At 31.9% G+C, this 19,577-nt stretch overlaps 1 protein-coding gene across 1 annotated transcript in view; it reads right to left on the bottom strand.

Annotated features, from left to right (window-relative positions):
- Positions 1 to 19,577, bottom strand: part of LOC139527202 (ankyrin-3-like) — a 30,978-nt gene that overhangs the window by 4,742 nt on the left and 6,659 nt on the right. The window contains exons 2-4 of the mRNA XM_071322527.1: positions 4,293 to 4,509; positions 3,455 to 3,687; positions 2,542 to 2,758 (exon numbers count right to left, since the gene is read on the bottom strand). The gene's annotated coding sequence lies outside the window, so the exon portion shown is untranslated. The remainder of the gene's footprint in view (positions 1 to 2,541; positions 2,759 to 3,454; positions 3,688 to 4,292; positions 4,510 to 19,577) is intronic.

The raw sequence follows: 19,577 nt of genomic DNA on the forward strand, positions 1-19,577 counted from the left end.
CCCATTAAATCTACCAATCGGAAACCGAGATATATAAGGAGACGTTATACACCATTTTAAAGATAAATCAATTTAGATTTACGATAAAACAAGTTTTAGTGGGGTTGACAGCATAGAAAGCGGCATTTAACGGAATTTCGTCACCGCCTGACATTTTTCTGAAATGCAAGTTAAGTAGTACCTTGTGTTATTTTAAGGTATATAGGGGAAAAAATTCTGAGACAAGTGCCTATGGACAACAACTGTCATATTCCTGATTTGGTACAATTAAATACACGTTTTATTTATAAACTATTCGTTACCTACAATTTCACATTACTATTACTAAGTCCACTGTGTATTTCATTAAATACTACGTATTTCATCAAATACTACGTATTTCATTAAATACTACATATTTCATTAAATACCACGTATTTCAAAAAATAATATCGTGGAGTCAATTCAGTTTTGATTTCGATTTGGTACGAAGATCTAAGAATAGAAGCATTGTCCATGTTTATTTATTAATTTGGTGAAAGTTTTATTGTGAGGGAGCATTTGAGGAGGGAGGATTGGATGAAATTTGAAAAAAGGTAGAACAGGAGTTTTGATTAAAAAAGGCAGGATGAGCAACTTGGCAAAAATAAAAGTAGGATGACAATGTATGTAAACAATGTCAAGATAAACTAATATAAAAAGGCAGGTCAAAACTTGTAATCCTAGACTCCCCTCCCCCCTACTAATCAAGATATACATGTAGCTCCCTTAAACTTTTTATACTTTATTTTATATATGCAAGGCCTAGGTCAAAAAACGAAAACAGTAATGTTCCTTCCTGTTTCCCTTTCTTTTCTAACCTCCAGGTTTTCTTTTGTAAATTTATATCACTTTGAATTTTTCCTATTATTAAGTGTTCTGTACACCCTGAACAGCAAATTGGAGGATTTGCCTTGTGTGTATAGGATACCTAAGCTTTTGCAAAAATCAGTTATATCAGAACTTTTGATTTTTCAACCCTGTATACCACCATTCCCCATCTGAAATTAAAAAATCAACATATAAAAAATCAATTCACACTGCCTTTTAACATTGATAGAATACGGTATAAACTCATTACTTTGAGATACCATACGGCATATTTTGTTCACAGGAAAAAAATGTAAAAATGCAACAAGGAAAAACAAGTGATCAGAATCCTGGAGTGTCTAATTGTCAACATATTTGTTGATTTTGGAGGTAGATTTTTTTAGCAAATTGTCGGCACTCCTATGCGAACGAGCCTTGCCAATCTCTTCTCATTATAAATTGAGTGGGAGTTTCTTCAGACAGTTGTTACCCATTCGTTTGGTGTGCTTGAGCTTATGATTGTTTTGATTGATTAGGGACTTTCCATTTTGAGTTCGGTATTTTGTTTTCATTTTAATTTTTTTTTAGTACTGTTAGAGTACTTAAAATATCAGTACTTTAACAGTACAAATAAAAGCAGCACAGGTACGGTTCCGATAAAATCAGTACTACAAAACCAGGTTCAACCCACCATTTTTTCTTAAAATGTCCTGTACCAAGTCAGGAAAAATGGCCATTGTTATATTATAGTTAGTTTCTTTGTGTGTTACATTTTAATGTTGTGTTTCTGTTGTGTCGTAGTTCTCCTCTTATAATTGATACGTTTCCCTCAGTTTTAGATTGTAACCCGGATTTGTCTTTTTCTCAATCGATTTATGAATTTTGAACAGCAGTATAACTACTGTTGTCTTTATCTTTATTGAAGAAAAAAAATCTCGGTACTGTAAAAAGTTATTAAAAGGTGCCAGGCTTATAATTTAATACAGTACTAAAAAAGGTATTGTCACAATGCTGATAAATTATTACTGAATATAAAAAAAGATAAGTTACAGGACTAAAATAAGAATTAAATTCAGCATTACTGAATTTACCAAAACTAAAACATTACAATTGTATCATGAAGCAGTACAGTACTGATTTACAAGAGGTTATAAATGAACAAGAAATGTATTTATTAATTATTGGTAGTGTAAGTACTTATGTATCAGGAGGTGAGTATACAAACATTATCAAGACAAGGTGATTGGCGAAATCCGATCTGAATAAATATACATTCCTTAACCCCAGTAATGCATTTAAGCAAATATTTACTAGTGCTTTCTCTAATTTTGCAATGAACCAATCTAAAAACAACAATATTTTTATATCCTATCTATCATAGCTGAACTATAGAAAATGTACTAATTTTATCTCTGGATTCCAATTAAAAATATGGCAAATGAGTTCCCATAAGACTTTCTGCATCAAATCTATTGTAATGGTAATTGTCATTATACTTTTTTATAACTCATAGTAGTGTCGTGTATCTACATAGGAAAAAAACTCTAAATAACAGTAAATCAAAAGCAGGGTATCTAGAATTTTCGAATTATTTTCAATATATATATAGGCTAAACCAGTTCTACATTGTTCTAGCTATATTCAACTGGCTTATTTGTGCCTATAATTATAAGTTTAATTTGATAAATTTATTTATTAGTATGTATTCTTTACCTCTAATGTTTTGAGGAACTGTGTCTTGCAAAATGTTTTCCATGTTAATAGTCTTTTTTGTTAAGGCTTCAACCATATTTGCCATGGTATGTGATACTTCATCTTGGGAATGGCGAATATTCAACAGTATATCTTTATAACATTCACTGTCTAAATTGGAACTTTTTAAAGAAAAGCATTCTTGCTGGAAAACTCTACCACCTAGTCTTTCTATTGCCTGCAATAAACAAGAAAAAGTCTGGTTAATGCAATTATTCAGTGCTATTAATATTCCCCAAAATATCTTATAAATAATAAGCAAACATAAGCAGATCGTAATAATGTAATTAAATTGTGTTCTACACATTTATCTTAAAACCTTTTTCATAACAGAAAAAGAAGCAATCTAACCGAGTATATCAAAAGGAATTACGCATTTAAAAAAACAACACCCTTTAAAAGCATCATGAGGCATTAGCTGGTAAGTTCTAGCATTTATCTACATAAGGAACACTCTATTCAAAATAATTGACAATCGATGATTTATTAATATATAGAAACATATGGACATATATGACCAGGACATCATGTGTATATGCATGTCGTCGCATTCTAGCTTATGACCAAGTTCAGCCCACCATTTTTTCTTCAAATGTTTTGTACCAATTAAGGAATATGTCATTGGTTATAAAATAGTCCGTTTCTATGAATGTTGACGTTTGTTTTTTTTAGCAGTTCAGTGTTTCTGCATTTTTGCTGTTTTCCTCGTATAACTGATGTGATTTCCTAGGTATTAGTTTGTAACTCGGATTTGTTTAGCTAAATCAATTATGACTATTGCACAGCGGTATACTTCTATTGATTTCTTTACATATTGGTGTTCTATTGCTGATACATTTTGACAAATTTAAACTTTAAAAAATACATGTCTTACCGTACTAACATTATTCCACGCATCTTCAAATTCTTGTGACAACAGTTTTGAGTCTGTTGAATGAGCTATTTTATTTCTGTAGTGTTTAATGCGAGCTAAATCAGCTCCTGTGCTTATATCGGTTACTGACGGAAGGGTATCATATCCTGTGACGGGAGGAGACATTCCACTTATATTCCTCAAAAGACATATCATTAATGTAATGTCGAAATTATTAGATGTAACTGCTGATCCTATATGAAAATAATAGTGCAAATGAAATACATAAATGATAAGGTTGTAAGCAATGCGAACATTTGTGTTGATCAATTTCAAGAAATAACACTACTGAAACCCTTTTCTGAATTGAACTTCATTTAATACACTAATCCAAAAAATACACGTGATAAATTACATCATTACCGAAGCAATAGAAATCTTACAAACCCATTCAGTATAAAGAATCATGTTCTATTTTTAGGGACACCTTTGTTCTTAGCTTCATCACAATATGCAGAAGGAACCCTTTCAGAGACATGAACTTTAAAAATATTTGCAAAGTTCATGTCTCTGAAAGGGTTTGTAAGATTTCTATTGCTTCGGTAATGATGAAATTTATCACGTGCTTTTTTAAATGAAACGTTGATCAATTCAGAAACTTAAGTTACCACACCTGAAGACAAAGTTGACCCTATTTTAATTTGGCTATTTTGTTCAGGTCTCTTTTGTTTCATATAGCTCACCGAATTTGAAGCTAACAGAATTAAAATTGTATACTACATCAATTATGCCGGTGTTTACATGTTAATTTGACGGGGCTTAAAGATAATCAAATTACATTTTCATATGTTAAACCTACCAGAAATAAACAGTGCGTTGTACTGAACTGATGTTAAAACTTTTTTGCGGTATCTTAAATCATCAATTGCTTTTTGATGATTCAGTAATGTTGTTTGAAGATTGTTTGGATGGAAGACTCCGTCAAAATAGCAACGAACAGCTCCTGGGGCAACACCAATGGTCAGTGCTACCAATCGGAGGAAGTTTGTTTCTTCTACCGTGATTGAATGAGCCATCTGAAATTAAACGTTTTATTACTTTTAATGAAACTAAATTAAAACATTTACAAAATTAAGATACCCATTTGTTTTTTAAATCAACAAAATATACATTTTTATACAATTGCAAGCAGACTTCGGAAAAATCACGAAATCAAACATCCACAAGAATTCTATTCACCTTCTATCCACAAAAATTGGTATTTACGAAAATAAATGAATCACAGTAAACATGATAAAGTGCACTGGGCAATGAGTCTTGAACAATTAGCAAAACAAAGTCCTTTTTACAAAGCTATACAAATCCCCAGTATGGCAAACTGCATATTTGTAACAACTTAAGTCTCATTTTTCTAATCTGTTTAGAGAAAGTACTGCAGAAAAGTGCAACTAAGAAGATTTATATAATGAAGGAGGAAATTGTTCCTACTCGCTAGATCAATAATCATTTGAAAAACATCACTAAGTGAAGTCAAAATGGCAATTCCAGAATCAAATTACAAAAATAAAACAAGCATGAACACAAAGCGAAAACTAAAAAAAATTCTAAAGCACTTCTGGACAATTTTAAATCTCCGTCTATTTCTGAATTTAATTCTAACATACTTTTGATTTTTTAACCCTGTATGCCAACATACCCCATGTGAAATTATAAAATTGTTTTGTATAAACCTTGAGCGACAAAAATTCTTCCTATGTGACGTATACATTTTCTGGCGTCAGACACACGAAGCAATGAATGTGTTTTTAATTTGATAAATGCGTTTGTGCTTTTTTGTAAAATTGTTTCTTTTAAAATTGTAACACAGTGATGACTGCTTTACCCATATTTTGCCTATTTTATTTATTATGTATGTTTTGTTCACGCATCGTTGTAGGTATAACGGAATTTGATGAGACTGTCGTACAGGTGAGAGTTTTAGCGCTATAAAACCAGGTTCAATCCATTCGTTTTTGATGCGTCTTGTTATTTGATTTTTCCATGTGATTATGGATTTTCCGAATTGATTTTCCTCTTAGTTCAGTATTTTTGTGATTTTACTTTCCACCATTTTCTACATTTGAAAATGCCTGTACCAAGTCAGGAATATGACAATTGTTGTCCATTTGTTTTTGATGTGTTTTGTCATTTGATTTTGCCTTGTGATTAGGGACTTTCAGATTGAATTTTCCTCGGAGTTCAGTATTTTTATGATTTTAGGGATCTCAGCGTTTGTCTTCATTATAATTTTTTTTTCAATTTAGTATTGACGTCGTTTATAATGTACACATCTGTACATTTAGTACAACCGAATAATTAAAATAAACTATAAACGAACTCGTCTTTTCAAAATGTAAATTAATTCAAAAAAGTTAACCAAAACACTATTCATTATGCTAGAACAATTTGAACTAATAATCCAAAGCATTGCGTAAGGTCTTGGAAATTTTTTTGGCCGGAAACATTCCTTGTCTGATTATAAAAAAGAATATGTGGTATGATTGCCAATGAGACAACTGTCCAGACAACTGATTGCCTGTTTGTATGTTTCTTTTGTGTATTTGATTTAACCATCAGACAATCGTTTTGATTCGAGCGCCATTGATGTATCTGGAGTATACAAAATGCGTGCCTGAAGTATATTAAACTAAATGTTATACATTTCACCAGATTTTGTTTTTCATGTTTCAATGATTCAAACATTTTCTAAAAATACCGTGATATATTGCAACTTCCAATAAAAATAGGCAAACATTTCTGGAGTTAATTTATGTTACTGAATTAACAGTTGGTAGTAAAAAAGTAGAAGTATCGATCCTTTAGAAATAAAGCACACCCTAATGTGTGTACACCAGACGAGTTTGCCTACAAGGGTCTCATCGGTGACGCTCTCCTATGTCGTTAATACTGCATGTTTATGATATCTTAAAGCGGGAATCGTCTTTGAAATACGAAGGTCAGTATAACTTTAGTCTTATATTGCATATGTTTTATGATGTAGTGAGTATTAATTAACTGTAAAATTATCAATGTAGTCAAACTTTAGTCTTATAATGCACATTTATTGCAACGACCTGAGCGTTGGTTAACTGTAAAGTTCTTACGTAAGCCAAATTTAAGTCTTATACTTCTTTGATATATAAAGAAAGTACTGAAGAAAAAAGGACAAGTAGGAGAGAAGAGAACACGAATAAGGCAATTGCGTTCTCTTTAAAGCAATTGTTATTCTAAAAACATCACAAGTGAAATCAAAATGAGCATTCTAGAATCGGTTTTTAAAAAATTTAACGCGCACAACCAAAAAGTGGAATCTAAAATCAAACAAAATAGGGATTTTTCAGATATTTTTTCAGTGGAAATTTCAATTGCGTATTTACATTTATACAGTAAGACCTAGAACTATGAGTACAATCGATTAAGTATAGTAGACTATTAGCCACTTTAAAGATACTGTGTAACATTTCACCTTACAATAGAAGATAGGTCAAGGCCTTCTATAGTTATATTTATTGTATAAGGAAATAAAAACAATTTGTAAACGAAAACAATTGTCAGTTTATTTTCAATCTATGAGGTTGACTATCCCTCTAGTATCTGTCTCCCCTCTTTTTAAAAGACCCGTCAGTACAAAATGTAATCTAGTTTAAAATAGGTAACCAATGCACGGTTTTATATGCTAAGACAACTGACAAAAACAAATTAAGTTGTTTTGAAGTACTTAGGCTTTTTTACCTCAGGAATAAATTACCTTAGCTGTATTTGTCAAAACTTTTAGGAATTTTGGTAGTCAATGCTCAATAACTTTGTACTTTATTTGGCCTTTTTAACATTTTTTTATTCGAGCGCCACTGATGAGTCTTTTGTAGACGAAACGCGCGTCTGGCGTAAATACAACATTTAATCCTGGTATTTATGATGAGTTTATTTACTTACGCCATCACGAGTTGGTTGGCCGTTATGAAATAACTGTTTCACAGATGATATCGGATATGTTCCTTATGTCGTAACTACAATCCCCTTTCCTTTTCACGCATGCGACCTACCGAATTAGACTATTTACCGGGATTTTCATAACATGAACAACACGACGGGATCCATATGTGGAGCAGGATATGCTTACCTTTCGGATGCAACTGAGATCACTCCTAGTTTTTGGTGGGGTTCGTGTTGCTAAGTCTTCAGTTTTCTATGTTGTGTATTGTGTACTTGGCTGTTGGTCTTTTTCTTTGTTAGCCATGGTGTTATCAGTTTATTTTCGATCTATGAGCTTGACTGTCCCTCTGGTATCTTTCGCAGCTTTTTTAGCAGATTGAAAATAAAGCCAATCCCTGATTTAAATACTTTTGACTTGACATCATGTTACAAAAATAAAAAAGGAAAGCGTTAACATTATAAAATTGCAAATAATCTTTCCTAATTAAATCACTCGTTGATGCTAGGCATTCTTCTTTATATTAAAACCTATCAATTTTATCCACACTCTTTAGTATAGGAAAAAGGAAAAAAAGACAACATGTAAAAGAAAAAATTAAAATCACAAAAATACTTAACTCTGGGGTAAATTCAATCGGAAAGTCCCTTATCACATGGCAAAATCAAATGACAAATCACATAAAACAAATGGACAACAACTGTCATATTCCTGACTTGGTACAGGCATTTTCAAATGTAAACAATTGAGGATTGAACCTGGTTTTATAGCGTTAACCCTCTCACTTGTACGACAGTCGCATCAAATGTAATAATATGCGTGAACAAAACAAACAGACAGAATAGATAAAAATGTCAGAAATAGAGATAAAAAGTATAATTCGGTTGTTTCCCTTATAGTGTTTTTTCATAGTGTTTACAAATGCACCCACTTTTGTAAACTTTAAACAATTAGTTTGTGGGTTAAATTTATTCTTTTATTTGACTTTGTAATGACAGTTTGTTTATGTATTTGTTATACTGATATATACAATGGAAATATATTTATCTTTTTAGTAGAAGTTTTGAATTTCTCTTAACCATTTGAATTAACAATTCGAAGCATTACTTAAGATGTAAACAAAAAGTTTTACAGGAAGTAGTCCATGTTTGTCTGCTTGTTTCCTTGTTTGCCTAATGTAATTGATTTAACCTTCAAACAATTGTTTTGATTCGAGCGACACTAATGTCTGGAGTATATTAAACTTATACATATAATGCTGATATATTTAATTAGATTTTGCATTTAACGTTTGAAGTACTTTTTGATTTATTCTGAAGATACCTTTAGGTATTGCAACTTCCACCATTTATTTATTAGTCTACTGAAACTACAGTTCGCTCTTAATAGCAATAGTATCAAACCTATAGAAGTAAATTACACTCTATACCACCGATCGAGATAAAAAGGGGAAGGTTGAGAATAAACTTATAATATATACCAGTATTAAAATTGTGTACGCCAGACGCACGTTTCGTCTACAAATATTCCACTAGTGACGCTCTGATATGCCCTTAGTTATGCCAGTTTTATGACGTCCTCAGCGTGAATTATCTGTAAAATGCGAATGTTATCAAATTTATAGTAGCTATGATGTCTTTCTACATAAGAAAATGCCTACACCAAGTCAAGATTATGACAGTTGTTATCCATTTGTCTATTTGGTTGTGTTTGAGCTTTTAATTTTGCCATTTGATTGGCGAATTTCCGTTTTTCATTTTCCTCGAAGTTTAGTATTATAGTAATTTCACTTTTTCTTCCATCTTAGATTTTGAAATAGCAGATAAAAATCGTTCTAAATCTTTAATAAAATGTTCAAATTTCGAAAGAAGTACTTAATTCACGTGCGAATATATATAAGTATGTGTTTTATCATATTTATGGCTGCATTTTGTTTAGTGAATCCTTTTAAACATTGTCATAGTTATAGGGGTAGATAATTCAGAAATATAAAGAGATAAGTCAGATAAAATAACTTTTATTAACAAAAGTGTTGTGAATTTACCTATTTTATTTTGTAGTGCGAGTTCGGTGACCCTATAATTTCTTTTTCTTATCTTGAAGCATCTTATTAGAGTTTTCCTTTTTATCACTCAAAATTGTGTTCCCTGCATAATTTTTAAAAAGCCGACAAATTTGCACAACCTGTAGCGTTAAATGCCAGGTGACCCAAACATTTTATCAAATTTTAGAAAATAGGTATGTTTCTTGTTTTTTTTTTAGATTAAGGTGGCTCACCCCAATAAGGACCCCCGGTAGAATTTTTTTATTTTCACATATTTTGTAGATCTTTTTATGCTGAATCCAAAAATGCAAAAAAAAAGGGGGTCACCAGGGTCGTTATCCCCTCAAATTGAAGCGAAATGTGCGATTTTGACCCTATTTCCAAACATGCCCACCCTTTCAACAATAACGGTTACATCAAATTCAAAGACTTTTAAAACCAAGTCAGTATGATTTTTATGTGAAAAAACATTAGAATTTGAAATGTAAATCTTTGCCTTGGTTGTTTTTGACTTAAAAATCCTTTTATTTTCAGATTAATGTCTAAATTTTGCATTTTCTAATTTCAGTTTAAGGCAAAAAATATTGGTTTAATCGATTTTTCGTAAAATTTCCCCGGTAGATTTTTTTTAAAAACAGATATGTCAAAGCTATGAAATTTTCGAACATTTTAAGGTAAAATAAAATGGGGGTCACCAGGCTTTTAAAAAAGTTACGAGCTTTTGTTTAACCCCTCTACCCCATAAGGTCTGATTTCAATGGCCTCCATTAATTACTTAATTGTGAATTCTTTATTGATGGCTTTAATAAAATAATGTTTGTAATTATATCAATGAACGATCACTGAATATAAATGTGGTTATCGTATTACTGTTTGTTATCAAAAAGCGAAATTTTGATTATTTTGGTGAAATACGGTAATTTTGTCTGGCGCGAGTTGCTTCCCTCTAATTTGGCGCCATTATCGCACCAGAGGAATTTCAAGGTCGCCATTGCCGAGCGCCATACTATATTGATGAATACGACCATGTACATGCTTAAAGACATTGTGGCGAATATACAACGATGAAGGTAGAGTTATTACATAAGAAAACATAGATTTCAATATATTAGGCAGCCAAATGTTATCAGTATAACGAAAAATACAAACTTGGGGGTTGTCTCAAAATACTCGCTACTGTTGAAAATCACTGCGGCTGAAACCTTGCACCGGCTCAATTTCTGTTCCATGTTTAATGTTATAGCTCGTTATAGCTGGTATCTTATTTATGTGTTTATTTTACCCTTTACAGACAAGTTGTAAACATGTCTGGCCAGTTTTGAAAAATATCCGTGTGCAAACGGCCGAAGAGGAAGGGATGACATCTACTATGAATCACTACAACTGTCATTATTACGCTACCGTTAGTGTCAATGAATTCGTCTTTTTTAATCATCAATATCTAATTTCGTAGCCAAGTCAGGGTCATATGTATGTGGGGTACCCCATAACTTCCCTCGGAACAGTTTCTACTCCTTATAGGCTTAGTCCTAACTATATTTCCCTTCCCTTTCTACCCTAAAATCCCCCCCTTTTTCACTTCAATACTTCCATCTCCTTGCTCCAAGACAAAATAAAAATGACAAAATATATTTCCAAGATACCCCCTTTTCTCTGATCCCTCATTCCCCTGTCTCCTTACCCTTGTCCACCCCTCAATTAAGGTCCTCAAGGGGTTTGATTGATTTGTTTATTTTCTTGAAAATTAGTCCAAATAATTATGACGTCTTGAAAGGCTATTTCAAGACGAAGTAAGGCGTCAAAGAAAAAAAATATAATAGCCTTTCAAGACGTCATAATTATTTGGACTAATTAAGGCGTCAAAGAAAAAAAATATAATAGCCTTTCAAGACGTCATAATTATTTGGACTACTTGAAAATATGAAATAATTGGCCTAATTTGTAAATGATAAACCCTACACCTTATTGAAGGATTCGTCTTGATCAATCACAATTTGTTTACCATTACCCCCGCCCCCTAATTCTGTTAGGTATACAAAAATGTCTTAAGGTCTAGTAATAGAAGTATCAGGGTTAAACATGTACAGAGTGTGGCTATAAGTATTTGTCACTTGAGATTTTTAGCTGTTCATGTATATTGTATATAAAACTAGATTTTTTTTTTAAATATTTTGGATTGATTTTTAGCATCCTGGTACCAATAGAAGCAGTAATATCACAGGTTTATTTTTTGGTTATATTTTTTTATGTCTCATTTTCATTATTTTCTGTTCAGAAATTCGATATATATTAAACCAAATTAAATTATAAAAAAATATTTTATGTGTTCTCAAGGAAAAACAAAAACACATGAAAACGAACCTATTATCAAATAAACAATTAATTATTTATACCATTCTACTTCTTTTAAGGTTACCCTTGCATTGTCAGTCTTATCAAACTTGCATGTACCTCCCAAATTTGGTTTCTGTTCTCCAACTTCAGTTTGCCTCTACCAATGTTATGAAACTAATACACAATTATTGCATATATATGATACTACAAACAAACAAACATGAAGTTTGAATTTTTGGTGGGGTCGCTTTTACTGTTCTAGAGATATGCCCTTTACAAAATTAAAAAAATGCTGAATTTTTGTTCCTTTCTTTAACACAAGTTTGCTTCATCCAAATGTTCTGAAACTTATATGCAATGCTTACTACAACAACACTCAGATTAAGTACAAATTTGGGTGGTGTCACTCTTTTCATTCTTTATATGCAAGCGGTTTCTCATCTGTGTCCCATGAACACATTACCTATTATGAACTAGTCTACATCTATATGCTTTTGAATGTCAATAATTGTTGATTTTCTGACAGAATTACTCTGATATTTAATTTCAGGCTGCAAGTACATTTGTACATGTACATTTCAAATGGAAGGAGTGATCTTGGAATGTTCAACTTTACTTGGAAACTATTGGCAAAGTTCTGACAGAATTTCATGAGAAGCCAGTATCATATTCTAGTATTGCAACCGGAAACTATGCGTAAAGTGCTGTCTGAAACTTAAGAACAACATTCTACATGTATATATGCAATATGTGTTGCCACAATCCACTTAAGGAGCTAAGATCAACTAAAAATTGGAACTACATGTATATGCTTTAGTGCTGTCAAAATCCTTTAAAAAAATCAAATCAAAAGGACCTACTTCACCTATATATATTGCTACCTGTCCCAATGATGAATACAGATCATATATATGAGTCTTATAAAAAAAAAACAGTGAAGGAGAATAAAAATAATGAAAATATAGAGCTGATCAGCAAATGATTGTACATGTAAATGTACATGATGTATAAATGGCAACAACTCTTACATGTATACTAGTACATTGAAATTAATGATATTAATAATTTTTTTATAAATTTGATCTCATAGATATTAGAGGAATAAAATCAATCACGTTTCAAAAATTTGATTTAGTTGAGGCTTTTTTTTAACGCCCGTTTTCGGGACATATTAAGGTATACCATTGACTGTCCGTCGTCAACATGTCGGACATATACTCAAAAATAATAAATACTAAAAGGTACATGTAGTAGATAAACTATTGCGTGCAATAATTTACAATTCTGTCTAGCAATCCTCTTTTAATATGCTATATTGTGAAATAAATAGGTCATCTTCATGTATATTTGGTGTATGAAAAGATTATTAAATGTATTATAACAAATTAAAATATCAAATAAGAGGATGTGATATAATTGTAAATGAGACACAAGCTAAGAGACCAAATAACACAGAAATGACTATACATGTAGATCACCATATGGACTTCAACAATGAGTAAAACCTGTTCTGCATAGTTGGTTTTAAAGGCTTCGAAATGACAAATGAACAATTTAAAACATTTCAAATGAGAAAACTAATGGGTGATTTATGTAAAAAATAATGAATGAAAAACAAATATGTCTGTCTTGCAGGGTTTATCTGAACTGAACCTCATTTTCATGGATTTGTCTGTTTATTGAATTCTAAATATGTTTCAAAATATTTGGTTGATGGGATGATTGAGTCCGACATAGGGTGCAGGCTCATTGGTTGATTATATTGTGAATAACTGAAGCCAGCCCCGCTTTGGCAGTCAGTCTCCACATTGCCACTGGAGAAATAAAATGACTAAGAAAAAAAATGGTATAAGAAAAAAAAATTGAATCACGATAATTTTCTGTTGATATGCACATCTACATAGTATGTCCTTATTATCTAAAAAGGTTTCATGAAATTCTGTTGTGCGGTTTGAGAGGAGTTGCAATGACAAACTGTTGCAGTAGTATATTGAAGCAAATAAGTTCAAAGGGGCCTTACTCCTAGAAAAAAAAATGTGTACATCAAAATAGTATGTCCTTATCTAAAAAGGTTTCATAAAATTCTATTGTGCGGTTTGAGAGGAGTTGCAAGGACAAACATGCAGTAGTATATTGAAGCAAATAAGTTCAAAGGGGCAAAACTCCTAGAACAAATTTGACTCGTAATTTCCTGTCGATATGCACATCTGTTCTGATTCTGACAGAATTTCATGAGAAGCCAGTATCATATTCTAGTATTGCAACCGGAAACTATGCGTAAAGTGCTGTCTGAAACTTAAGAACAACATTCTACATGTATATATGCAATATGTGTTGCCACAATCCACTTAAGGAGCTAAGATCAACTAAAAATTGGAACTACATGTATATGCTTTAGTGCTGTCAAAATCCTTTAAAAAAATCAAATCAAAAGGACCTACTTCACCTATATATATTGCTACCTGTCCCAATGATGAATACAGATCATATATATGAGTCTTATAAAAAAAAACAGTGAAGGAGAATAAAAATAATGAAAATATAGAGCTGATCAGCAAATGATTGTACATGTAAATGTACATGATGTATAAATGGCAACAACTCTTACATGTATACTAGTACATTGAAATTAATGATATTAATAATTTTTTTATAAATTTGATCTCATAGATATTAGAGGAATAAAATCAATCACGTTTCAAAAATTTGATTTAGTTGAGGCTTTTTTTTAACGCCCGTTTTCGGGACATATTAAGGTATACCATTGACTGTCCGTCGTCAACATGTCGGACATATACTCAAAAATAATAAATACTAAAAGGTACATGTAGTAGATAAACTATTGCGTGCAATAATTTACAATTCTGTCTAGCAATCCTCTTTTAATATGCTATATTGTGAAATAAATAGGTCATCTTCATGTATATTTGGTGTATGAAAAGATTATTAAATGTATTATAACAAATTAAAATATCAAATAAGAGGATGTGATATGATTGTAAATGAGACACAAGCTAAGAGACCAAATAACACAGAAATGACTATACATGTAGATCACCATATGGACTTCAACAATGAGTAAAACCTGTTCTGCATAGTTGGTTTTAAAGGCTTCGAAATGACAAATGAACAATTTAAAACATTTCAAATGAGAAAACTAATGGGTGATTTATGTAAAAAATAATGAATGAAAAACAAATATGTCTGTCTTGCAGGGTTTATCTGAACTGAACCTCATTTTCATGGATTTGTCTGTTTATTGAATTCTAAATATGTTTCAAAATATTTGGTTGATGGGATGATTGAGTCCGACATAGGGTGCAGGCTCATTGGTTGATTATATTGTGAATAACTGAAGCCAGCCCCGCTTTGGCAGTCAGTCTCCACATTGCCACTGGAGAAATAAAATGACTAAGAAAAAAAATGGTATAAGAAAAAAAAATTGAATCACGATAATTTTCTGTTGATATGCACATCTACATAGTATGTCCTTATTATCTAAAAAGGTTTCATGAAATTCTGTTGTGCGGTTTGAGAGGAGTTGCAATGACAAACTGTTGCAGTAGTATATTGAAGCAAATAAGTTCAAAGGGGCCTTACTCCTAGAAAAAAAAATGTGTACATCAAAATAGTATGTCCTTATCTAAAAAGGTTTCATAAAATTCTATTGTGCGGTTTGAGAGGAGTTGCAAGGACAAACATGCAGTAGTATATTGAAGCAAATAAGTTCAAAGGGGCAAAACTCCTAGAACAAATTTGACTCGTAATTTCCTGTCGATATGCACATCTGTTCTGATTCTGACAGAATTTCATGAGAAGCCAGTATCATATTCTAGTATTGCAACCGGAAACTATGCGTAAAGTGCTGTCTGAAACTTAAGAACAACATTCTACATGTATATATGCAATATGTGTTGCCACAATCCACTTAAGGAGCTAAGATCAACTAAAAATTGGAACTACATGTATATGCTTTAGTGCTGTCAAAATCCTTTAAAAAAATCAAATCAAAAGGACCTACTTCACCTATATATATTGCTACCTGTCCCAATGATGAATACAGATCATATATATGAGTCTTATAAAAAAAAACAGTGAAGGAGAATAAAAATAATGAAAATATAGAGCTGATCAGCAAATGATTGTACATGTACATGATGTATAAATGGCAACAACTCTTACATGTATACTAGTACATTGATATTAATGATATTAATAATTTTTTTATAAATTTGATCTCATAGATATTAGAGGAATAAAATCAATCACGTTTCAAAAATTTGATTTAGTTGAGGCTTTTTTTTAACGCCCGTTTTCGGGACATATTAAGGTATACCATTGACTGTCCGTCGTCAACATGTCGGACATATACTCAAAAATAATAAATACTAAAAGGTACATGTAGTAGATAAACTATTGCGTGCAATAATTTACAATTCTGTCTAGCAATCCTCTTTTAATATGCTATATTGTGAAATAAATAGGTCATCTTCATGTATATTTGGTGTATGAAAAGATTATTAAATGTATTATAACAAATTAAAATATCAAATAAGAGGATGTGATATGATTGTAAATGAGACACAAGCTAAGAGACCAAATAACACAGAAATGACTATACATGTAGATCACCATATGGACTTCAACAATGAGTAAAACCTGTTCTGCATAGTTGGTTTTAAAGGCTTCGAAATGACAAATGAACAATTTAAAACATTTCAAATGAGAAAACTAATGGGTGATTTATGTAAAAAATAATGAATGAAAAACAAATATGTCTGTCTTGCAGGGTTTATCTGAACTGAACCTCATTTTCATGGATTTGTCTGTTTATTGAATTCTAAATATGTTTCAAAATATTTGGTTGATGGGATGATTGAGTCCGACATAGGGTGCAGGCTCATTGGTTGATTATATTGTGAATAACTGAAGCCAGCCCCGCTTTGGCAGTCAGTCTCCACATTGCCACTGGAGAAATAAAATGACTAAGAAAAAAAATGGTATAAGAAAAAAAAATTGAATCACGATAATTTTCTGTTGATATGCACATCTACAAAGTATGTCCTTATTATCTAAAAAGGTTTCATGAAATTCTGTTGTGCGGTTTGAGAGGAGTTGCAATGACAAACTGTTGCAGTAGTATATTGAAGCAAATAAGTTCAAAGGGGCCTTACTCCTAGAAAAAAAATGTGTACATCAAAATAGTATGTCCTTATCTAAAAAGGTTTCATAAAATTCTATTGTGCGGTTTGAGAGGAGTTGCAAGGACAAACATGCAGTAGTATATATTGAAGCAAATAAGTTCAAAGGGGCAAAACTCCTAGAACAAATTTGACTCGTAATTTCCTGTCGATATGCACATCTGCATAGTATGTCCTTATTATCTAAAAAGGTTTCATGAAATTTTGTTGGTCGGTTTGAGAGGAGTTGTGATGACAAGAAACAGGACAGATATAGACTGGCTGATGGACGGACGGACGGACGGGTCAAAAACGTTATACCCTGCGCAACTTCGTTGCATAGGGTATAAAAATAGGAAGATGGGGTATCATTGTTTATGAGGCAACTCTTCACCAGAGACCAATTTACAGAGAAGATGACAATTATGTTCCCGTACGGACTTCAACAATTACTATAAACTGATATACCACATAGTCAAACAAATAAAAGTCCCAGAAATTACGTTTTTTTATATGATTGCACATAATGAAAATTTAATTTGCATACTGAATGATCACTGGCAAATATTTCAAGCATAATACGGATGAGAACATGCAAATAAGTATCAATTATGAAAGTTATGCAAAGTAAGAGGAGCTAGATATATGGACTGCCATAAGAAAATGAATGGACAATTATGCTTGGTGCATGTATAGGCAAAATTCCCGCTTTTTACCCTACGAGGCTTCGTATGTATATGTTCCAGACCATATGAGTATTTGGACCGGACCGTATACGTATACTCGTACGGTCCGACCATACGCGTACGGTCGGACCGTATGAGTATACGCGTATGGTCCAGTACGAGCTGACCATATATGACATGTTATTGGATCATATGGGTTAAATTTAAATAAATATATATCACAATTTTTATTTTTATTTTTACAAATTGTTATCATTACAATTAGATGGATAATATGGACAAAGGAACAATTGAAATTAAATATACGCGTACGGTCTAAATACTCATACGGTCTGGAACATATATATCCAGCTGTTTGAACACCCTGTATAATCAAGGGATCATCTGTCAGATTAGTCATATTTCTATGTTAACCACACGATATGAAAATAAGCAGATGTGGTATGATTGCCAATGAAACAACTATCCACAAAATTCAATATTATAAAAAAAAAACAACATTATCTCTTTTTATCATCACGCATAGATCGATGATTAGTTATGCATTTCTTTGCCACGGTAAGATCAAATCAGTGTTCACAAACAAAATTGTCATTCACATTTTTTGCCGCAATGACATCACTCAACTATATTTTTTTTTAATCAAGAACTTTCCTTATTAGCTTACCTTTTAAAAAAGCATGTCAAAAATTAAGATTGTTAAAGTTTGCCAACATCCCCGGCTAATATAGCGTTCCTGTGTACTGGGCGTAGTTTTTAAATTACAATCCAAACTTTCTCTGAACCTAGTAGTATAGATTTTTTTTTATATATAAAGTCTTTAGTAGTGTTTGAGACTGTCCGGCACGCTGAGGGTGTATGTCCTAGCAAAATCCCGACATGGTGAAACATGGTTCTCCGCAAAGCATGCAGTATTGAGGAATTATATCATAGACCGATATATAAGGTCGGAATACTAGGCCAGTCACGGTTACTTTTGACAGTGGTGGATCCAGGGGGAGGGTTCCGGGGATTGGAACTCCCCTTTTTTTGGACGATAAACAGCAAATTATTGAAGTGTCGTTTTATTTCTGCAGGAAAACAAATAATCATTTTAGTGAAATAAGTTGCTGGATCCATTAGTCTATTTTAATAACACTCAGTGCTCTGATTCAATTATTTTAGTTTTAATGCTGATATTTCTTTTTTTTTAATATGAACTCGGTTGACATATTGATAGATACAACAGAAAATTGCAAATCAACAAAATAACAATTCAGCAAAATAAGTAATAGAAGAAAAGTATCATAAAAATAGAAAACATTGGCCCCGAGGTCTTAGATTATAGGACTTAGTCCAGTGTTCCGGAAATCCTGGAATTGTGATACGAGAAAAAAATTCAAATGATTTTCGTGCAGGTAAACAAATCTTTAAAGGGGTACTAGCTACGAGATATATAAAAAATCTAAAGTAAGATTTTTTTTGTTTAATCAATAATGAAAGTGAAATAGTGAAATAATAATTCGCTTTTAGCAGCCAAAATAGTTCAATTTTATCAAATTAAGCGAAGAAACATTGATATTTGCTAATTCACTTGCAAGTGAATCAGTCGACCTCATTAAATCCGTATTCATGTGAACTTCAGTTTAACCCCTAGCTAGAGATTGACAACGCATGCATTGTACGTGTACTGGTTATTTTTAAAGAAAAAGAATGTCAACAATGAAAGTGAAACTAAGGTAAACCATTTGATAACTTATTCGATCCATATAAAATCATTCTAATACGGTTAAAAACAATGGGAAACATATATGTTTAATCTATAAAATAAAATCAAACAGACCTATAAAAATCTAATTGCACGTGTTGGTTTAATCTATTCATATCTTTATTATGTTTACATCGCTTATATGGTCATTTGAGGTCAAATCGATAGTTAATTAGATGGCGT

The sequence above is a fragment of the Mytilus edulis genome, chromosome 6 (genome assembly GCF_963676685.1).
Source record: "Mytilus edulis chromosome 6, xbMytEdul2.2, whole genome shotgun sequence".
Taxonomy (NCBI): Eukaryota; Metazoa; Mollusca; class Bivalvia; order Mytilida; family Mytilidae; genus Mytilus; species Mytilus edulis.